At 38.4% G+C, this 25,119-nt stretch overlaps 1 pseudogene; it reads right to left on the bottom strand.

Moving 5' to 3' along the window:
* Positions 1–6,068: 6,068 nt before the first annotated feature.
* On the bottom strand, positions 6,069–6,186 carry LOC124724569 (annotated as a pseudogene).
* Between the last annotated feature and the right edge of the window lie 18,933 nt (positions 6,187–25,119).

Raw genomic sequence — 25,119 nt, 5'->3', positions numbered from 1 at the left:
TTTCGTCTCGAATACCAATATAAGATTACAAGCATAATCTTTCGCATATGACATCTTATATTAGATCTAGAATCCTGTGACCAGGCCTTTCTGCCTGGAATATTATCTCGCAACCTTGAGAAAATCTGAAAGTAAAATATATAAAATTATTCGTAGCGGCCGCATAGCTCGTAGAATCTGAAAGAAAGTTTAGTGACCTAACGGGCGGCATGTCTCGAAGATGAGCTGAAAGAAAATTTCTAATTATTTTCTAGTATGGTGCTTAACAGTGGTCAATATTCCGTTAAGGCCACGTCTACTCAGGACAAGCACGATTGAAGAATAAACATTGAAGAATATACATTGAAGAATATACATTATTGAATACCGTACACAAATTATAAGTTACGAACAACTATTTTTTTCTTCTTTTTTAACTTACATAGACTATTACAGCAAGATGAACTTCAGACAATCGTCCAATAACAGAAGAAGATGATAAAATAATAGAGTTCAGACACAGAATCTCGAATGTCCATAGAATTTCTATATAATGCATTTGTTTACTCGCTGGCATGCTTCGCCAGCTATTCATACAATAATTATCGATACATGGCATTTACACACTTCAAGTTCATCACCACCTCAGGTGATGCAGTACGCTGCGGTTTTGCAGGATTGCTGCAATGAACCTAGTTAGGCTGAAATCCTTGGTCACATTGTATATCTTGGGTAGTAGAAGCTGGTGGCTGAGACTGTAATAGGCCGCTGATAAGTTGCTGTTAACTTAAGTTACATTTATATAAAACAAAACCGGCCGCGGTGGTCTCGCGGTTCTAGGCGCTCAGTCCGGAGCCGCGTGACTGCTACGGTCGCAGGTTCGAATCCTGCCTCGGGCATGGATGTGTGTGATGTCCTTAGGTTAGTTAGGTTTAAGTAGTTCTAAGTTCTAGGGGACTGATGACCACAGATGTTAAGTCCCATAGTGCTCAGAGACATTTTTTTATAAAACAAAAATTTTCGTTTCCGACCAGTACTTCCTTGTCTGAGTAGTTCGTTTAGAATCCTCTAGCACCTGTATGACTCTGCGCCCACAGCAACCAGTGGGCAGCCTCTTCAGACGATAGTGACGACTTTACTGTACGAACTCCAGAAGATTTCAGAAGAAACGGGAATTAAGCAGCTCCACAAACCCCTGACAGACGCTCAAAATTTACTGTATCTATATCACAGTTCGCAGCATCTTTGATGTCGTCCATACGGTCACTCAGTTTCCTTTTAATCGACTATTTATTCCTCATATAAACATGCTAATAATTGCTCCCTTGCTATTTATAGCTAGAAGAAACCCCTCATTGATTAGTTACAGTCATACTTTCCGGAAATAAAGACGATAGTATATTTTGGTATGTCCATTACACATTTGGCTATATTTTAGGCACAAGACTGGAATTTACATTTTTATGTTTCTTCTTGTCAGCAGAAAATGTAAATGTTGAAACTTTTTCTATGTGTCGTATTGCTGTAGATCCCAGAACGAAAAGGGACCTTCAGGGATGTGGAAAGAGTCAATGCACTCAACGCAAAAGGGATGCAGCTGTTACACACTACATCTGTACACTGTATCAAAAATAATCTATCATCGTATTTGTCTAAACTGCATGACTTACACACGTTAAATATGATGTACTAAAATTACACAGAACAGCTGTTGCTTTGAAACAAACCGCTGTTTTCCTAAACTGCTGATGATTATCTTCTTCTCCCGCCATCTGCTCTCCGGGTTAAACACTAAAGACGCTACTTTTTCAAGCAGCTGCCCCTGCCTTAGCCACACGTACAAGCATGACCAAGCACATGGATATTAAAATGACTAGCATTTAGAACCTGTGACGTTGATGTATTTTCTCTAAAGGAGACGACATTAGTTCATGAAAAAGTGAGCATGTCAAAAAAGATACGTGTTTAGTTACGTATTCTGGAAAATGCGGTGGAGAGAATCTGTGCCTCAAAACCTGCAGAATATGCCATGCATCAATGTCCAACCACCAGGATTCAATTTTCCAAGGAAAACTTGGACGACCCTGAATCGAATTCGGACAAACAACGGCAGATGTGCAGACAGCCTCCACAGGTGGGGTAAAATCACCACCCCGAGATGTGACTGCGGTGCGGACCGGCAGACGATTCGTCACATCGTGGAAGATTGCCCTCTGAGACGTTTTTCAGGAGACCCCAATGAGTTTCTGACCGCGACTGAAAGTGCAATAGACTATGTCACAAATCTGGATGTTTGTTTGTGAACTTTTGTTTGTTATATACACTATTTTTAAACACTTTTATATCTACTACTATATGTTACACACTGTGACTACTCTTTATTTCTGTGTCTTATGATTTTTATGTCTTTTCTATATGATGTGTTATATGCCATAAGCTAAATAAATAAATATACATATTCAGGCCTATGATTTTTAATTACACTTCCAAACTTGATCTAAAATTTATATAAAATAGTTTGATATAGTGCAAGCTGCTACAAATTTTAAACAGCGACCACGTAATTGCCTGCTGTAGATATTACGAAAACCTGTGTATTAAGTGTAAAGCGCAGGGTCATTTCATAAAATCTACTGTACTATTCTGATGTCTTGGTTATGTAATAGACACCAAACAATTTTAATCGTTGTTCATAACGACGAAAGTATGATAGCTAAAGTAATTAAATGTCGCAGGAAAAGTTACTGCTACTGCGATCAACAGCATTCTAGGATTGAATGTCATGGATTCCTTAATACAGGGGCCTTAGATCTGTTCGAATATAATTGCAGTATTTTTGATACTGTGTGGTCTGAAATAATATCACTTGTTATGACAGCAAGTCAGAGGCTCTAAGAATGGTAAAAAGAACTGGGAAATTAAATTGTATATTTAAGCTGAATTTACAAATGGCGATTATGGATTCGATCAGCTGCAGAATATTTCGCAACAAATGAAAATCTGTGCCGGACTGGGTTTCGAACTCGGATTTCTCAGTCGCCTTAACAACTTCAGCTATCAGAGGACGCTTACAATGAGTGGCCCAAATCTCCATTTGTCCTTGTGTCTACGCTCCCTTGTGCTCGCACTATATTGCCGTGATTCCCGCATAGTGTGAGACACTGTTTTCTCTCTGCATTGTCTTGCTGTGGCATGAAATACTGTAGGGCAGTATCTGACACATTGTGTCTGACACGTTCAACAGCCGCATTCAATGAAGAATGAACTCGCAAACTGCGAATATGGTTCCACATCAGCTGTAAAATATTTAAGAAGAAACGAAAATTTTCACTGCCGTAAATTGCATAAATCGTCACTTATTTTGTATTACATGCTAATACTGGCAAACATAAAATATTTTACGTTCAAGTTAATCCATGTTATCACCATAAAAATACTGTCACGTTTTTTGTTTTATTTGAAAAAGTTGTTCTGCGTCTGCGTTGTTATCCAATTAGCACGTCTATGAACAGTTGGCTATTCACGGAATCTGGTTGTCTCAACTTATTTACGCGTTCCTCACAGAGGAGTTTTACTTTCGTTAAAGAACATTAAAATGGTAATTGAAGCTATGTGTATTTTGTTTGCAGTAGAATGATGGAAAATGTAATTTGTTCGTGTTAATCCTAGCTTTGCTGTGGTTATATCTGATGTATTGGTGACAGGGATGTCAACGTTACAGTTTATGACTAAACCCTTAGTAGGTATCACTTGGAATAGGAACTCATGTACAGAAACGTAAACTTGTTCGTACTTCAAATGGTTCAAATGCCTCTGAGTACTATGGGACTTAACATCTGTGGTCATCAGCCCCCTAGAACTTAGAACTACTTAAACCTAACTAACCTAAGGACATCACACACATCCATGCCGGAGGCAGGATTCGAACCTGCGACCCCAGCAGTTGCGCGGTTCCGGACTGAGCGCCTAGAACCGCTCGGCCACCGTGGCCCTCTGTTCGTACTAAAATAAACCAATGAGTATCTATTAATCATTATATTTGTAGCAAACTAACTGGTTATCAAAGCCCAGTGCAGCCATTGGTATGATAATGGAACCGTCGTAGACAACCTGTCGATGAAACGACACGGAGTTTCCAATCTATTACCTAAATATTCTTACGTTCATTTTGCTCTGCGTCGTTACTGCTAACAGTTTAGGCAATTGTTTATAAGTCTTATAATCGCGACAGACGTAATGAATTACTTTCGGTTTCCACCCAGTGGACCCAGTACCGTGGCAGTGTTTCTGAATGAATTACGAAAACAGTACTTACGTGCAGAAGACACTCTGTTCAAAAGTAGACATACAGAATCATTTCTACACGTTTTCAGATCTTTGATTAACAGTTCGAAGTAGCTTATATTGCTTACTACACTGACTACTTACATAGTGTTTGCGGATCTAAGGGCTGTTTCTGTATATTGAAAAAAAATCTTTGCATTCTGAATCTTGATGTCCGTCGGCATTGGATGATGGCACAAAATCCTTTTTACAGATCAAACAAAAATGATAACATGCGATTTATGTAAAGACCTATGCTATGTAGTTATAGTTCCAATGGCTAGACGTTTCGCACGAAACGTTTCGCGCTCCAATATTTTTTCTGTACACTGGTTTACTTTGGTTAATTGTATGTGCTAAAATATGTTGTTGTGAACAAATGATATTAAATATTATTATACTGGAACTGGTTTCTTATTAAATGAACACCGTTTTGTTACTATAACTCAATGGAATGCACAACATATATCCATCTCTGCCACAACTATCGTAAAAATGTTCAGAAATTATTTCTATTATAAAAAATTATGAAGTTACCGTACGCAATGCATAAAGAACCTCAAAACTTGCAATGGATTTTTCGTCAACATTAATTATTGATCAGTATCACGGCTAACACTAGAGCACGAGACTATCATTATTAACCAGAAAATGATTTTTTTATTACTTTTACCAGTTCAGAATTTTGCACAGCAAGATTTCCTTTTGAACTTGAAAGTATTTTAACTTTGACACTGTTTAAAGTTTACAATATTAGCAGCCCGCGTCAGCCTGTGAAACACAACGTAAAATCTTCTGCTTTGTACTCCGATCTCGAACTGCTGTAAGAAATAATTTTAAATTCACTTTCTATCTGACCGCTTATTGCGGTGTGATTGCCCTTATAATCAGATTTGAATCTGCCGCGGCGGCAGTCCGCTCCGCCGTGTCGCAGCTCTGCACCACGAACACTACTTAAAAAGCTGAAAATGTCTTAAATAAATGGGTAAAATACCAGGCAGTCTTTCTAATAATACCATGCGAGTTCTCATAAAATAACTATATTTAAAACTCGAATAATAACAAGTTCACACACCTTTCTTTATAATCAGCTCCTAATGGCGTCCTGCTTACAATCTTGTCATATGAAGAGTATCTATGCGTTAAACATAGCGTCACAGATTCCTCCTCTCTACGTAACTCCAAGAAGACGACAACGACATTATTATTCTTACACTACTATTTAACAATGGCTGATTGTCATGAAATCTCTGTGTTTTTCTTTATTAGTTCTTTTCTGTGGTGGTTTCAGAACTCGCCGACACAGATATTATTTCACAAGTCCAGTACGTAATCCTTTACAAATACAAAATGTAACATAATTGTCTCTCTTCTATTGTTATTCAGAGTCCACAGACGTAATCAGTGCCTATATATAAATAAAATTGTAATTGCATAGTTATAAAGCATGTTTTATCAGGAAACGTTATAAACGCTTTTATATAAAGTGTCGGTCTTGTTGTATGTCGGGACCATATATAATTTACATCATTTATATTGTCGAAATTCTGCAGCAGCAGCAGCAGCACTCCGTCTTCAGGCCACAAGTGGTCCATCGAGACCATCCGACCGCCGTGTCATCCTCAGCTGAGGATGCGGATAGGAGGGGCGTGTGGTCATCACACCGCTCTCCTGGTCGTTGCGATGGTTTTCTTTGACCGGAGCCGCTACTATTCGGTCGAGTAGCTCCTCAATTGGCATCACGATGCTGAGTGCACCCCGAAAAATGGCAACAGCGCATGGCGGCCCGGATGGTCACCCATCCAAGTGCCGGCCACGCCCGACAGCGCTTAACTTCGGTGATCTCACGGGAACCGGTGTATCCACTGCGGCAAGGCCGTTGCCTTATGTATTAAGTTTGAACGGGAAGTGGAAACTCGAGCTGACAGAAATTATAGTTTCTGCACTCACTGGCGAATTCTGTAAAGATGTGTATTTGTCGACTTGTAAGAACTGCTGAAAAAACATTCAATACTGTGATTGTGTACCTTTAGCCGTGGACTAAAGGTACATCTACCGGTAGCTTCAAAGACTGCGAAGTTTCACGCATGGGCGTTGTAGCACATAAGAATATAAGCAAAACGCTGATCTAGGGAATTTGTCTCGAGAAGGAAGAACTTTTAGTACCTCATACTGTCATAACTTTAACTATCGTAGGTTATCGTGTGTAGAGAATCGGATATAGAAACTTAGCATCAAATATCACACTGAAACAATACATTTACCGATCTATACAATACACAGTGTGAGCAGTTGAAGAGAGATAGCTTCTTGATTTGATCTAAGTTCACCGCTTTAAATATAATAGAGACCTACACTATGCATCACGCAGAAAGTTCAATGACAAGTTGATGAAACAGTTTCATTCAAATGAAGGTGTAAAAACGTTGTTGAATGCTACTCGGCTAATGGCATAAAACGTAAATCATTTATCAACGGCTCGCTTTGTTCACATGGTCTAACATCACAGAAAAGCGTATAGCAGAAAGTGAAAAAAAGGATGTTCGCAATTTCTAAATCTGGTAATAGATGCAAACAGATATATGTTTTTCAAAAGAAGACATATGTTTTTCAGAAGAATAAACCAGGAAAATTGAACGTATCTTACTTCGATAGCATCACCCTGAGTCTCCTACGTAGTGAAGTTGACACGAAAAGGTTGTACTTGGTTTCAACAAGACAGCGTTTCGAAAATGGTTGAAGGCACACATTCCAAATCAGAAGCGCTTTATATGTATATGGAAGACTTAATATCTTGTAACACACTTTAATAGAAACTCTGAGAAGAATTTTACGATTTAGGTTTCGCAGACTGAAAGCCTTTCCCAGGCATGCAGAGGACATTATCGATTGTGAGATTTATTATTTTTAATTATGTGATACCGCTAAATATTTCAGTTTTAAACAGCATTATTTAATAACGAAATGACAAAAGAGATATGAGTACAAAAATTTCCGGTGTTTTGTCAAGAAAGCGTAATATACCGGATTGGCTTGTAGAAAAAGTCGTGCGTAGACCTCTGCAGATGCCTTTTGGTATGCAGCTACCTCGGTGTATCATATGACTTGCCTGTCATTTAGTCCGCATAAAATGTAGTTCGTGTACAGTACATAAGATTCCAGTGATAGCGTATGGCGTGTGGAAGTATGTGGATTCCATTCTAGATTTTTAGGGCGCGTGCCACAAATATCGCGGCAGTGTTTTACATTACCCACAACTTTTCCGAGGAGTACATGAACATAACCTTTGACTAATGCGGTCAGCTTTGGGCTACTATACGTAAAGCCAGTGATGGAGTTGGAAGCTTAAAACTTCGTTCAGTACTTTTTTACCCTCGTTACAGGTGGATTATTAAGAGTGTTACTCAGTCTTTTTTTTTGAGACTATTTGCAAGAGTGTAAGTGGAGAATCTAGCAGTTTAATATTTTTTAAAAAAGTGTCTTATTTCCGTTTTCCGGGTGAGTGTGCCAACTGCACTTTGTGCATTATAATATCGGCTACCAACATGTGCCCAATTTCGATGACATTAGGAACATTTGTATTCTAGCTCATCTTTCAGTTTTTCAGTTGTACCATTTCAATTTTATTAATTCAGTAGATACCCATTAATGTTTTTCTGTACCTTATGCTCTTAAGTTGCCTAATGACAACAAGAAAAGAAGACGGAACACACATCAAATCTTCATGCTGCTTACTGCTCGAAATAGAAAAAAAATGGTTATGTAGAAAGCTGTGGAAACATTGGTGTATAGAGCACATCTATTCAAGACTACACTGAAAAAAATTAGGAAGAAAACAACAAGTACTTCCTGTGAAGAAATTCAGAGCTGATACAAGTTTTAAAAAATGAGCTTTTAACTATTGCATAGACATGGACTTCTTTTGGCATGATTTCGATGTTGAAAAGCAGATGACTTTCCAAGGCAACTAGCAGTGACGGTTGAATGTTGTTAGCTTTAGTTTTAAGGAGGAATCCAAAGTAGGCAATTAGAGCAACCCTGACTGTTTCAGCAGATAGGATCCACAGGCTCACTTAAAATAATAATAACAAAAAAGTTAAAAAAAGATTAACAGGAAAATTTGTTTTCACAATTTTAATAACAGAACTTGAAAAACAATTTCAAGTATCACTGTGTTCCACTCAAGTTCCAAGTAAAATCACGTAAGAGAATGTGATGTTTTTTCTTCTCTTTGTGTGTGTGCTGAACCGGGATCTCCTGCAGTATGTGCTCCCTCTTTAGATGGTATGCAGTATTTTGAACAGAGACAGGAGAAATTAGGTGCACATTGTGGAACACGTCTAGGTATTTTTTCCCAGAAAATGTTTGATAATGATAAATGAATCGGTGAAACTGTAGTAGCTTGCTTTATTCATTGAATTGTCACATTTATATTCTATTACTTAATGAAAATAGCCTACACAGCTTTTGGAATACTCTCGATTTTATACGCGCATAGAGTTCACATCCTTTCTTCCCTGGTGTCATCAGTTGCTTCGAAAAGATTTCAGTTATTTGTAATGACTATACATTGTATAGGAAATTTATGGCTCATATATTCAAAGTGAAATAAAAACACTTGTGAATAAAATTCCTTCCACTAACGCCTTGTACCAGGAGTATAAGAAACAGGCATTAACGGCTCTTGATTTTAAGGGGCTCCGGAACGCCCTATACTTGCAATGTTAAAATAACGCTTATAAATTACATCTTTCCTCACAAAGTATTTGAGGTAGGAAGTTGAAATTTTTACAGATTATTTATTGGAATATGGGCTACAACTTATCACAGGGATTTTACAAAATTTTAGTTCAGTTATTAAAGATGATTTTTTTCAATTGTAATGAAAATTCACAACATTTTTTTGCAATTTTTTATTTATATATTCAAAAATATACAGTTTTTTTGGAAAAAGGCTGTGTTAAATTATGCGGAAAGTACTGTGTAACATTTACTGAAAGCTTGAAACAAATATGTTTGGAAGATCCTTAGAAAACATGTAATTAGTATGAGAAAATAAAAGTTTTGGGAATCGAGCGACAAAGATTGGATTAACTTTTAGTGCATTCCAGGTCCATAGGATGGATTATCTTCATCCTCTGCAAACTCCTCCTCCAGATTCCTCTTGTTCCTCCTCCTGTTTACTCTTGCTTGTATTTCTAGACTCTTTACAGCCCTGTCTGCAGCCCGAAGGCGTTCCTTGTCTAAAGCAAGCATCGCTCGTAGTTGTGTTCGTAGATTTTGCTACCATTTTCTTCAGTTGCAGTTACTGCAACACTGTTCCAAAATGTGGTCATGTATGAACATTTATCACATTTCAGTTGTATTTCACTAGCAAGTCCTACGTGCTTTACTATGGAGAGTTCCAGACCAACTTCACTACAATGAATACATCTTACACAGTTTGAAAAAATTCCTTTGAGAACCGACATATCAAATATTTCATTCACATCCGATTCGCCCATAAAACATTCATAGTTTTCACTCATTGAACCAAGCTTCTTCTGTGAAGTATTTTCTTTCCCACTTTGACTGCTATGGGCAGGTGTACTTGAGAGGTTAGGTTAACTCACTTGGTTATCGTCTTTATTGTTTACAGTAATAACACATACCTTTGGCTTTCCAACATTTCTCCTTTTCTTAAAAGCCTTCAGAGGATTTCTAATAACTTTACTTTTACTCATTATTATACTTCAACAAAACAGAGACTCAAGAAATAGAATTAATTACGAATATTTTCGAGATAACGACAGAGTAAATAAACATGAAACAATCGACAATCACACCAGCGATATATATTGAACCATCACAGGTTAGCCACAACACATACTTTATCTCACATCACTAAAATGTACCTGATGAACACGGACGTTAATAATAACACCATTTGACAGCAGTCGGACGTTAATAATAACACCATTTGACAGCAGTTTAACAGCGCCACAGTGGGTCACGCCCATGTAGAACACATTTCAAAAAAAATTTAAAAATAGTTGTAGTCTTCGGAATTGAATAAATTATATATCTATTAAAAGGTAATTGTCTGCAGATTCAGAAAACGCAAAAAAGTAAAAATTGAACTTTTCATGATTTTGAGCCTTTTCGGAGCCCCTTAAGCTTATACTACATAAGGCACACAATAAGACACACGATGGAAAATTATTTTGAAAGTCATAAAAGCCATAAATTGTTGTACTGTGAAAAATATACAGGTTTTCTGTAATGTAGCAGTGCTGATGAAACAACAACTTATTTCAATGATGACAAAATCTAGGTCACCGAGACTGGTTGCACAGGCTGACTGCAAAAGTTCGTTGCATAAGTTGGCTGATAAAGCTGGATGCGCAAGTTGGAAGCACTAGTTGGACGCACTATTCTTCTGTACATGCAAATAACAGTCGATATGATTCACTTGAAATTTGGACTGCAGGATTCCTGAATCTACTGCGGTAACTAGAGGGTTTCCGCTGATATGCGGAACACAAAATATAACGCACTGTACTTAAAGAGTATACAGTTTATGTTGCATAGCACTTTAAATAAACTATAGGTTGATTATTGTTGCGAACACAAAAGATAAAATGCGGTTCTCGCTACTGGTTTCTGTAGTTGAAAATTTTAACTTTGTGCCCTCTGATCTGTTATGCGGGGATACGAACAACACTAAAAAATTTCCTGTTGTGAATGTATGATCTTTGATTTGCAAGAGTATGTTCTCATAATTCTGATCTGGCTTGTTAGAAATGGAACACTGTATCATTACTGTAAGTGATTACGAAATTGAACATGTCCTTCTCTACTTACGTCTCTGAAATGCACTGAAAATTACTCTTATTATACGCACAGAAGTTACAGTATACAGTGTTTGCCAAACGTAAAAGCTGCAGTGGATTTTTTAAATATTTGAACACTATTAATACCCACGGCTAACACGAGAGCATGAAACTGAAACTGAAAATTGACTTTAATATTACTAGTCAGACCAGATTTCAACACAGCAGTCTTTGACATCACACAAGTAAAGTTTTAACACTCTGATTTACGTAAATTATTTACGTCACTGATATTGTACTGCAGTTGCCCACGTCTATCTGAAAATAACATAAAAACATCTACACTTCTCCTCTGGAGTCTCCGGGAAGCTGACAGAAATAATTTGAATGTACCATTAGCTGCCCGCTTAGTTGCGGGAAAACTGTTTTCATTTAATTATAGTTTGAATTTGCAGCGGCAGCGGCTTCCGCGATCGTGGCGCATCACTGCGTTACGGAAAATTCTAAATTCTCTGAAAACGGCTAAAAATGTGGAATAAAATACTGGGCAAGCTAGTTACTTATTATTAAATGCATTTCTAACAGTTTCTATATTCAAAATCAACATAAAATTAACAGTATACACTTTTTTTATACATCAGCATCCAATGGCATCTTCCTCGATAAAAGAACAAAAGCAAGCTAACTAAGCGTTTGAGAGTGCGTCACAGGCTCTTACCACATTCACGGCTACAAGAAGAGTAATGTCTTAACCTCCACTATTTATAAGCAATTTAATATGCTAGTATATATCTTTGTTGTATTTTTATCATTGTCTGCTTCGGTTTCCACACTCGCCGACCACGCACGTTATTTGCAAAATGGCCATACATAATTTTACACAAACATAAAAATGAAAAATAATTATTTCATTTTTTACAGTATCCTCATAATCGATAATTATTCATACACAGATAAATTTTTTTAACGTATATTATACCGATTTTTCAAATGTCTTGCCAGGAGACGTGACACTTGGCGTTAAACAGGAACTTTTCTCAGGCACACTACCTCAGACTCCAAGTGGAGGGTGCAGCATCTTGGTCGAATAACATCATCTTGTGACCATCAACAAACTCAGTTCCTGCGCACTTCTGCAAGAGCGGCGTGCCTTTATGCAGGAACACTGCGTCCATATCGACGGACCACATGGAATGCAGCAGCCTGCAGATCACTAGACAGGAAGAATGCAGAATACAAACAGTGGATAAATTCTTGTGTCCGATTCAACTCGTCAGCTTTGAGCAATGGCGCCATACCTGAGGCCAAGACACTACGCAGAGGCAATGTATGGAAGCAAAGTATTATACTCGTAAATGAATGTAGCATATGATAAAACTACAATAACATTTTACGTGATTAGTTACTTAGCCAAGAATTATATCGGAGCGAAGTGAAGATAAAGAAAATAAACAAGAACAAGAATGAAAACGGATTGTCATGTTTGTTATAAATTATTTTCGTAATTTATGGGAATAAATAAGCAGAGAGAACTATTAAATTGCATTATAGTATAGCGCATGGTGAAGTCGTAATATTATGAAATAGCGTCAATTTTTAATAATAATTATTGAATCTAACATGCGATGTACTTGAGGACAATATTTTGGAAATGGAAGAGGATGTAGATGAAGATGAAATGGGAGATATGATACTGCGTGAAGAGTTTGACAGAGCACTGAAAGACCTGAGTCGGAACAAGGCCCCCGGAGTAGACAACATTCCATTGGAACTACTGACGGCCTTGGGAGAGCCAGTCCTGTCAAGACTCTACCATCTGGTGAGCAAGATGTATGAAACAGGCGAAACACCCTCAGACTTCAAGAAGAATGTAATAATTCCAATCCCAAAGAAAGCAGGTGTTGACAGATGTGAAATTTACCGAACAATCAGTTTAATAAGCCACAGCTGCAAAATACTAACACGAATTCTTTACAGACGAATGGAAAAACAAGTAGAAGCCGACCTCGGGGAAGATCAGTTTGGATTCCGTAGAAACACTGGAACACGTGAGGCAATACTGACCTTACGACTTATCTAAGAAGAAAGATTAAGGAAAGGCAAACCTACGTTTCTAGCATTTGTAGACTTAGAGAAAGCTTTTGACAATGTTGACTGGAATACTCTCTCTCAAATTCTAAAGGTGGCAGGGGTAAAATACAGGGAGCGAAAGGCTATTTACAATTTGTACAGAAACCAGATGGCAGTTATAAGAGTCGAGGGACATGAAAGGTAAGCAGTGGTTGGGAAGGGAGTAAGACAGGGTTGTAGCCTCTCCCCGATGTTATTGAATGTGTATATTGAGCAAGCAGTAAAGGAAACAAAAGAAAAATTCGGAGTAGGTATTAAAATCCATTGAGAAGAAATAAAAACTTTGAGGTTCGCCGATGACATTGTAATTCTGTCAGAGACAGCAAAGGACTTTGAAGAGCAGTTGAATGAAATGGACAGTGTCTTGAAAGGAGGATATAAGATGAACATCAACAAAAGCAAAACGAGGATAATGGGATGTAGTCGAATTAGGTCGGGTGATGCTGAGGGAATTAGATTAGGAAATGAGACACTTAAAGTAGTAAAGGAGTTTTGCTATTTGGGGAGCAAAATAACTGATGATGGTCGAAGTAGAGAGGATATAAAATGTAGACTGGCAATGGCAAGGAAAGCTTTTGTGAAGAAGAGAAATTTGTTAACATCGAGTATAGATTTAAGTGTCAGGAAGTCATTTCTGAAAGTATTTGTATGGAGTGTAGCCATGTATGGAAGTGAAACATGGACGATAAATAGTTTGGACAAGAAGAGAATAGAAGCTTTCGAAATGTGGTGCTACAGAAGAATGCTGAAGATTAGATGGGTAGATCACATAACTAATGAGGAGGTATTGAATAGGATTGGGGAGAAGAGAAGTTTGTGGCACAACTTGACCAGAAGAAGGGATCTGTTGGTAGGACATGTTCTGAGGCATCAATGGATCACCAACTTAGTATTGGAGGGCAGTGTAGAGGGTAAAAATCGTAGAGGGAGACCAAGAGATGAATACACTAAGCAGATTCAGAAGGATGTAGGTTGCAATAGGTACTGGGAGATGAAGAAGCTTGCACAGGATAGAGTAGCATGGAGAGCTGCACCAAACCAGTCTCAGGACTGAAGACCACAACAACAACAACATGACAAGCGCAGGAAAGTGGGGTTTTAGGCGGGAAGAAACAGAAATGTGACACGGGAAAATGAAATAAATGGTAACGTATACGAAACAGTAGTATAAATCCTAAAAGAAAAGCCATTACACAAGTAACTAAATTATCACATAAAGTAACAAATATTAGATTCTATAACTAGGATTAACCTGTACACGTCAGTTCCAGTTACCGATTTCAACCGTTCCATGGTTCATTTTCTAACCCAGTTTTGCAGGCGTCGTATGCACTGAAATATAACAGAATTTTTGCATTTGTAATTGCTCCTTAAAATACTAAGAAAAAAGAACAAATACTGGAATCGTTAACTAGAATATAGCTATGTAGGTCAGTTCTACATACTAATACCAACCATTCAATGGTTCATAATTTTGGGTGTTTTTGCAGTAAATGTATGGTCTAGTTTTTTTTTATGATTCCTAGAGTCTTATTGATTTCTAAACTACTGCGAAAAAGTAACAAATACTGAAGGTGCCGATTACAAGCTTATTTTCTTTGTCATAATGGTTAAGAGACTAATACCAATTGTAAAAATCGTGTTACATTTAAGCTAATACACTTGCTGCGAAAAAGGTCTAAATAACGAACCGTGCTTTGGAATCGATAAGTGGAAATAACCGATGTAGTGTAACTCTAGTTACCGATAGCTATATTTGTAATTTTTTTGCAGTAGTTTAGAGAGTAATTACGAATGCAATCATCCTATTATGTTTGAGTGTACTCACCTAGTATAAGGCGTTCTACATAATGAACCATTCCATAATAAATAACAAAACTATATAGGTCTGTTCTAGTTACAGACACCGAAATTCATTATTCTCACTTTTTTACGATACATATTTGCTGTGGCATGTAGTAGGATTTCTATTTTTGCTGTTACTTTTTTATTTCTGCGATAAATAAATTAGTAGTAGGAATACAGAGAGGGAAAAAGCAATGGAAATGTTGAAACAAACCACTTCGAACACATCTGGAAAAACACAACTTTTAAGTACCTTGGAATCTACAAGCAGAAATCACCTAAATAGGACAAATCTACTAATCCATTTCAACGGACATGGTTGTCCAAAGAAGAGCAGACAAAATTTCTAAAAATGAATATATTTAAAAACATCAAGGCACACACTACGTACGTAAACGCAAAAATGACAAACCTTAGAACTGGTAACTAGGATTCACGTGATTCACACCAGTTACAACAGCTCGGAAAAAAACAAACCTTAGAAAGTGTACCTTAGGAATGAAAATAATATTGAAAAATGCATTGTAAAAAATATGGAAACGGAAAAAAGATACTAATAAAGAAACTTACCACATATGAACTTACAGAGGAGCGAAAGATCAAGACTGACAAGAAGAATAAAATAAGAATAGAACATCGAATAAGAGTGCTAATGAGTCAAACTATAACGCAATATGTAAAAACCACGATGATTAATGAAATAAATACTAAGAGATGCTGAATACCAGGCAAGCGACAGGTACCACCCAAATCAATTCCTCCCCTCATCCTCCCCCACTCGCACCCAAAATTGTCAATTTCAAAATACACAGAAGATCACAAAACAAACAGAAACTTTCAGGCACAAGTCACAACAGCCAACCCCTCGCCCCCAACTTTCTGTCCAAAAAATACTGAAAACACAGATAAACCTGCCGCCCCCCCCCCCTCCCAAAGAAACCAAGAAAGTTCCAAAGCCGCATACCACAGTAAATGAGCAAAGAAAAGAAAAAAAGCAAAGAGAAAAAAGAATAAAACATTAAACCTGCCCACACCTACCTACTAAGCCGCAGCTTGCACATTTCACGGACTATTCTCACAAAGACTTGAAATGCTCAGTAATCTTTAGGAGTAATTTTTCTCCAGCAATGTTTATCCAAATGACCTTGTAAAACTGAAACCTTCCTCTTTCCTCTCCCGACAACAGATCATTACAACTCCCCCCCCCCCCCCTCCAATTGCAATTGTACATCGGCACAGTAACCTCCTCCCGCCCCCCCCCCCCCCACCACCACCAGAAATTACTACTCCAAAAACTAAAAGTCCAACTACCTCAATGCCCCATTTTATCCTTTCTCTTCCCAAAATCTGAGTCGTCTACTTCAACATATAGGTGACCTCTAATATTATTTTAATTAATTCCAAAACAGGGAGACTATGTAACTTTTCTTTTCGGGGTTACATTAATATTTCACAAACGTTAACCATAAATTCGTAGCAAAGGAGAAAAATGTCAACCAGTATTAAACAATACTCTGCCTTTGCTTGAATTATGGACAAAGTCTGCACGTAATAATTTATTTTTTACTCTTATTAGGGTTAATTAGTTTTTCGTTTTAGAAAAAACAGACTGATCTCTGCTCAAGACAAAGTTACTGGGTAGCTTCGGCTTGTGTGGTTGCGTTTAAAATACGTTTACTGAAAGTAATGCACACCTTGTAGCCTAATAAAACATCTGACTTCGTAAACAAATAAACCTTGTTCAGGTTGTATCAAACGGAAGATAGAAGTAATGAATATCAACACTGGAAATAATTTATTACTGTTACGCAAAACCGCACTACTTTCCTGTAGTACAATTACAGTGACACATTTAACTCTAGGTACTGCAGGATAGTAAAGGATAGGAACTGACGTAAAGAAGGTTTGCTGAATCTTTACAGTAATTATTATTTCAATCAGAAGTTAAACTTACATTCGTCAGAACAAAGGCGGCAATCTTACAGACCAGTATAAGATCAAACCAGATAAGAAAATGCAGTTAACTGTATGCTTGTTCTTAGACAAGCATGACACTTTACATAAATTATTAACTCTTTAAGCACCATTTACTTTCTTCATATATACGTAAAATGACTTGTAACATGAGAATCTTTCTTAAATTGTTGAACGGTTTTAAAATATTCGCGACAAACCGTAATCCTCAGCGACAATTTATAAATCGCCCACAAAATTCCCTACATAACGACAACCATTCGACTAAAGTATCACAAGGAACTCGTGTTCCGTGGATGGCAGAGTTAACAGAATATTCTTAACAAAAATAGTAATTTAACATCACTATCACTTCCAAATTCAACCGCGATGTTTCGAACCAGGCCGTTCTCCTGATGGACCTCCATATATTATTTCTTTTACACCTCCACATGTATTCATCAGATGTTCTTGAGGCAGGACCTTTGTTAACACAATGTAATTGCTACATGTATTACACTTGTAAAATTCTCCAACAATATCCAATGGTAATAAAAATCTGATGGTAGATTTACGATAGACCATTTATTAAGCAGCATTTTCGCATTTAATACGACTGACTCGTCCATAATGCAAAATAAATTCAGTATTAAATCAGAATATTATGAAATCACGAATGCCTTCAGCAATGAATGATATCGAAAACAAATTACGACATGAGAACAAAGGAGTATACATTGCATTTTTGTATAAATTGTCCTGTCCGATTCCAATCATCGGCTTTGACCAATGACATCGTGCCAGACGCAAGGACGCTTCATAAAGGCAATCTTTGATACACGGAGGTAAAAAAAGAAGGGAGATGGTACTACAGACTTAAACGCTGTACGTTGTTTTGAAGGCAGAGTGGACGGAGCCTGCCGCCATTCTAAGTAGCCCAAAACATTAGCAGACAACTGTTTACGAATGCTTCTCTCTGATTATTACTGTCGTGTGCATAGATAACCGTTTTAAAAACTAAAAATTATAGTGCTTAACATAATGTCAGGAAGGCAATTTCGAACGTTTTTCTGTTCTTGAATGCGTGTTTGCTCTAGTAATATGACATATTTGGCCTCGTTAATGTAATTTGTTGTATTTCGGAAACCCAAGAAGAGAAGGAAGTGATGTGAAAAACATGCTTTCATAATTCATTTAATTCCACTTTTACCGTATTTGTGTTGATAGCAAAGGAAGCTGAAACTCCGAAGCCAATGCTTGTTTGCTTAGTGGTACTGCTTCTTGTTCGTTACATTTTCAGCTTTCAACTCGTATGCATAACATTTCTAGCCTATAAACGTGTGCAATGAGGAAAGAAGCAAGGGATGCTATCGCAACTTGGGCATGCCAACAAAGTGAACGAATATTGAAATATCAGACACGGAACTGCACAGATGTATGCCTCCATGGAGAACAGTGTTCGTATCTTATTGGATTTCCAGTACATTTGTCTCACTGTATTTACACATCTTCTCACCTTGAAATCTTATCCATGATGCTCCATTCAGTGTGAGGTCAATAATGTCAGTTTACAGGGTATAAAAGCGAATTGATTTTGTAAACATGTTCTAGTATTGTGCGATGCTACGAAAGTGATTACGGGAGTGACCTCAAACGCTTAGATCCCTTAGAACGGATATTTTGCATTAACATGAAAGTAAGTCATTATTAGTAATGGCAACCTGACCTACGCAACATGTAGGCCTAACTTCTCAACAGTATTCATCGCCAGTATCTTTGTCAGTTTCTCAAGAATATCCCATATGCCCGAACACACACACACACACACACACACACACACACACACACACACACACACACACCCCAAACATAACACAATTGGAATGTACGTCTGCTTTGTTCATCTGACTGATTTTGTTTTTTAGTTTCTTTTTAAGGTTTTCAAAGTATATAGGCCTATAGCGTGCTCTGAGACATATCAATATTTAGTTAGTTCAAATGGTTCAAATGGCTCTGAGCACTATGGGACTTAACATCTGAGGTCATCAGTAGTCCCCTAGAACTTAGAACTACTTAAACCTAACTAAGCTAAGGACATCACACACATCCATGCCCGAGGCAGGATTCGAACCTGCGACCGTAGCGGTCACGCGGTTCCAGACTGAAGTGCCTAGAACCGCTCGGCCACATCGGCTGGCATTTAGTTAGTTACTTAGTTAGCTAGTTTCATATTCCATGTATGTTTTGCACGATAAATCGTAACGATTTGGAATGACTCATTACGCATTGACATAATTTTTTTGTAAACAGGCCTCCATGCTGATCATTTACTGTTTTTTGGTTTTTTAATTAAAGACAGACAGATGCTAGTAATTCCTACCCATCACCATTTACACATTATGGTATTAGATAATCTTCTGCGGAATAGCAGGAGTGGTAACAGAGGAACGTTTCCGGTTTACTTTCCACCCGACGGATTAGTGTCGAGGTCTGGTGTGCCGGCTAGTCTGTGGATGGTTTTTAAGGCTGTTTTACATCTGCCTCGGCGAATGCGGGCTGGTTCCCCTTATTCTGCCTAAGTTACACTATGTCGGCGATTGCTGCGCAAACACTTTCTCCACGTACGCATAGACCATAAGTACTCTACGAGGCAAACGTTGGGGTTACACTCGTCTGGTGTGACGTTTATGGCGGGGGAGGAGGGGGGGCGACCTCCTTCCGACAACGACGAGCTGAGGAAGTAGCCCTTACACGGCTTCGAATAGGACATTGTCCATTGACACATGGTTTTCTGTTACGTCGTGAGAAGCCACCAACGTGTCAGACATGTGGGACACAGCTGTCGATACGACATATTTTAACTGAGTGTGTTTTATACGCGGGTTTGAGGGAAGATTTCAGTTTCCCACCAGACCTGCCGTCTTTTTTGACTAATAAAGAGGCGAGTGTGGCTAGAGTTTTACGTTTTTGTGTGATGTCTGGACTTCTTCACAAAATATTGGGATTGAGATCTTAATGTGCTGTGAAGTGGTTTGGTCACTCATTATTTGTAAGTTGTCACCCAGCCACGGTTAATTATTTTTACCTGTACTGTACTGGTATTTTATTTTTAGTTTTATCTACCTGTTTTGATGTGCTATGTCCAATCTTGAAATTTGAGCATTTACAATTCTCGCAAAGATCGGCTCTGAATTGATCCTTGTTTAACAGATCTTGGCTGCACTCGTCAACATTTATTTTGGGAACGGGCGCTGATAACCGCGTTGATGTGCGCCCTAAAACACTAATCATCATCATCATCCTCTGGGGGCCGAACGACACAATAACCCTGGGATCGGTGTGGGCCGGCAGTGGGGTGAGTGGACTGCTGTAGCGTGTTGTAGGGTTGTGAATCACTGAGGACTACGGTGGGGACGAAGCCTCTCCATCGTTCCTAGGTCCCCAGTTCCATACAATACAATCAAAAACTTTTGGTTGCAGATTACGAAACCCCGTTTGTGCTGTATACAACCTTAATGCGACGTAACGAATTCATTTTTTTTCTTCTGGTTCTGTAATTATGAACATTATTGTTCCTGTTGAAGTGCAGTAGATTATTTCCTTCATGAGGGAATAATTGTGTTGTGAAACGGATAGATTCCTACTCACATCGAGCGGCAGGCAGGCACGACGAAAAGAGTGTTCACATATTTTCAGGCAAAGCGTTTTTCAGAAAGGCAGCAAAGCACACATACACATTCTTTCAGTCATACACACAAAACTCGCACACTCATGACCACTGTCTCCGGCTGCTCTAGTTAAAATCTTTTTTAAAGGCGAGGAGATGTGAACAGTGAGTAATTATCGGTGGCAGTAATTTGGAGCATGAGATGCTGCCCCAACAATCAGCGCGGTTACGTAGCCCTGTGTAGCGCGGTGACGAGACAGTTCGCACAGTGCGCCTCATATGTCGAAGAGTTTGCGTCTTGGAAGGCGATGAAAACCACAGAGAAGAAGAGAAAGAGTGGGCACTGGGTAGAGTAAGGCAAATCTAAAGCGAAACGACGGAAATAAAACCACTACAATAAACGTAAGCAGGGCAACAATGAATTCTTAGACAACATAGTTGCACGGAGAAAACAGCGATTGGTTTCCTTATAATCAATTATTCAAAATGACAGTCAGAATCGCATTATTTGTTTTGTCGCCAACCGGTTTCAGTCCGCGATGGGGTCATCTTCAGGTCAATTTACACCGTAGCGTTATAATATAAGTAAGTAATCATGTACGTAATCAACAAGCAATTAGTCAAAGTTACATAAATAAACAGATTTTTATACTCATTTGGTCGCTCGCTGGAGTAGTCACCCTGACTGTGCACGGTTGGTAGCTATGCATGGTTGGTTCTCTGCATGAGCTTAAATAACGGCCAACAACACGTGGGCAGACGGTAACTTGCTAATATTGTAACTTTACAGTGTAAATTGCCCTGAAGATGACTCCATCGCGGGTTGAAACCAGTTGGCGACAAAATAAATAATGCGGTTGTGACTGTCATTTTGAATAATTGAGTGCAACAATGAGTCACGCATACAAAAAAAAATATTGCTAGAATTGATCCACTTAAGAATGACATGTGATTCCTTTAAATTTGAGATTACGATAGACTTGATTAGTATACCCGTAAACAGCCCAAGCTGCCATTTGTAATGAAACAACTACGTCGCCACAGAATCAAAGCACCCAACGTGGTCGAAACTGGACACAGGAACGTCTGAGTGACGTCACAAGGAAGTATCACAACGGTGAACCTATTTTTTTGGGCTACTTAAGATGGCGGAAGTCGGCTTCAAGTTGTAACGTAATAACAACTCCTTTCTTTTTTTTACCATGGAAGTAAAAAAAGGGAGGTGGCACTACAGGCTTACGCTGTACGTTGTTTAGGAGCCGGAGTGGGTGGGGCCTGTCGCAATTTTGAATAGCCCAAAACAGACTATTGTATTCGACTGCTTCTTGTTCACTATTTCTGTAGTGTGCGCGTAGCAGCTGTTTTAAATACTAAAAATTATAGGGCTTACATGGATAATACAGTGCCCGGAAGGCAATTTCGAACGTTTTCCTGTTCTCGAATGCGTATTTGCTCTAATAACACGACACATGTAGCCTCATTAACGTAACACGGTTTTTGCTGCTATATTAAGGATAACCAGAAACAGAAGGAAGTAATGTGAAAAGCATGCTTTCGCAATCTATTGCATTACACTTTTATGTTTTTTTATCGGTAGCAAATGAAACTAGATCTCCGAAACCAACGCTTGTTTGCTTACTGGGATCGGTACTGCACCTCGTTCGTTACATTTTTAGCTTTTACCTCGTATGCACGGCATTTTTGGTGTTCTAGTTTGCAAAAGCCTTATCTACGTGCTCTTCGCAAACTCATAAACGGGCACAACAAGGAAAGAAGCAAGACATGCCATCGTATCTTGTGCATGTCAACAAAGTGAAACGATTATTGAAATGTCAAAGACACAGAACTGCATAGTGGAATACCTCCATGCAGAATAGAGTTCTTGTTTTATTAGATTGTCAGTGCATTAGCCTCATTGCAGTTTATCCAGATTCTCACTGTGAAATCGTGCCTATGATGCGTCATTCAGTGCAGCAATCATAAATGGATACAAAAGAAAATATTGTTTGAATAGCTCCTCTTACAGATGAACATGATTCCTTTAAACTTTAGATTACGATCGGATCGATTAGTACACCCGTTGACAACGCAAGCTGACATTTTTGATGACACAACTACGTCTCCATCCGATCGAAACACCCAATGCTGTTGAAACTGGGCACGGACACGTCAGCGTGACGACACGGGGAAATAACAAAGCGATGATCCATAGAGGTATGAATGTGGTGAACTGAAGTTTTAGACTAGTTGAGATGGCGGACATAGGCTTCAAGTTTGTGACGTAATAACACCTCCCTTCTTTTTAGTTCCTTGGTTTTTACGTCCATGCTTCGAAAGCAGCGGGATATTTGTGAACAAACGAATGTAGCATACGATAAAATGACAATCACAATTCACACGATTATTTAGTTAGCCGCGAATTATATCGGAACAAATAGAAGATAACTGAAATTAGCAAGAACAAAACATAAGAGAAAAATATATGCGTTAGATAAATTATTGTCATAATTTATGCGAGTAAGAAAAGCACCGAGAACCTTTAAATCCACTGCAGTATAGTGGATGGTGAAGTCGTAATGTTATAAAGCAGCGTTAATTTTTAATAATAATTATTGATTCTAACGGTACTGCCGCGGGAAAGTGGGGGTTTTGGGAGGAGAGAAACTAAAATGTAACGCAAAAACGGGGAAATGAATGAAACAGTAAGAAATTATCAAACATAAAAAGAACGGTAGCATGAAATGCAGGGAACCCCACAGAGAAATCGTAAAAGCAAAGCCAGTGCACAAGTAACGAAAATTCACAAAATTCACGGAAGGTAACGAAGTAAATATTCCAGAATTCGAATCAAGAACAACTGCTAACGTCGGTAACCTATGTTAGAAGTGTTGCGAAGCAGCTTAAAACACTTAAGAAGAGTAAGGCTTCTGGTCCAGATTGTGTACCAGAGGTTCCTTTCAGAGTATGCTGATACGATAACTCAGTACTTAGCAATCATATACAACTGCTCTCTAGTAGAAAGATCCGTACCCAAAGACTGGCAAGTTGGATAAGTCACACCAATACCCAAGAATGGAAGAGTAATCTGCTGAATTACAATCTCATGTCACTAACACCGGTTTGTAGCAGGATATCGATACATATAGGCCCTACTGTGCTCGAACTTTATGAATCACCTCAAAGAAAACGATTTATCGACGAATATCCGATACGGATTCAGAAAACCACTTCTTGTGAAACGCAGCTAGTCCTTTACTCTCACGAAGTCCTATAAACAGGGGACGTCAAATCGATTCCATATTTTTAGATTTCCAAAAGACTTTTGACACCATTCCTCGCAAGCGACTTCTAATTAAATTGCGTGTCAGTGGAGTATCGTCTCAGTAGTGGGACAGGATTCGTGATTTACTGTCAGAAACGTCACAGTTTGTAATAACTGACGGAAAGTTTTCGAGTAAACCAGAAGTAATATCTGCCGTTCCTCAAGGAAGTGTTGTCGGCCTTCTGTTGTTCCTGATCTATGTAGACGATTTAGGAGGTAATGTGAGTAGGGCTCTTAAATTGTTTGCAGATGATGACGTCATTTACCGTCATGTAAAGTCGCGAGATGATCAAGAAGAATTGGAAATTGATTTAAACAGGATATCTGCATGGCGCAAAATGTGACAATTGGCTCCAAATCATGAAAAGTGTGAGGTAATCCATATGAGGACTAAAAAGAATCCTCTAAATTTCAGTTACTCGATAAGTCACACAAATCTAAAGGGTGTAAACTCAACTGAATACTTAGGGATTACGACTACGAGTAACTTAAATTAGAACGATCACATAGGTAATATTGTGGGGAAAGCAAACCAAAGATTGCGATTTGTTGGCAAAACACTTAGAAAATGTAACATGTCTACTAAAGAGACTGTTTACATTACGGTTGTCCACCCTCTTCTGGAGTATTGTTGTGCGGTATGGTATATCAGATAGGATTGACGAAGGACATCGAAGAACTTCAAAGAAGGCCAGCTCGTTTTGCACAATCGCGAAATACGGGAGAATGTGCCACGGATACGATACGCGAATTGGAGTGACAGTCATTAAAACACAGGCGTTTCTCGCTGCTGCAGGAACTTGTCATAAATTTTCAATCAACAACTTTCTCCCCAGAGTGCAAAAATATTTTACTGTCGCCCACCTGAATTATGATAATAAAGTAAAGCAGAGCTCGCCGGGAAAGATTTAAGCGTTCGTTTTTTCCGCGCGCTGTTCGAGAGTGGAATGGTCGAAAAGTAGCTTAAAGGTGGTTCAGTGAACCCTCTGCCACGGACTTAATTGTGAACTGCAGAGTAATCATATAGATGTAGACATTGGAATCGATAACTAGCATTGACCTATACGTGTTAATTCTAGCTAGCGATT

This window comes from Schistocerca piceifrons, chromosome 1, assembly GCF_021461385.2.
Source record: "Schistocerca piceifrons isolate TAMUIC-IGC-003096 chromosome 1, iqSchPice1.1, whole genome shotgun sequence".
Lineage (NCBI taxonomy): Eukaryota > Metazoa > Arthropoda > Insecta > Orthoptera > Acrididae > Schistocerca > Schistocerca piceifrons.
Note: the sequence above shows the minus strand (reverse complement) of the source record. Positions and strands in the feature narration are given on the sequence as shown.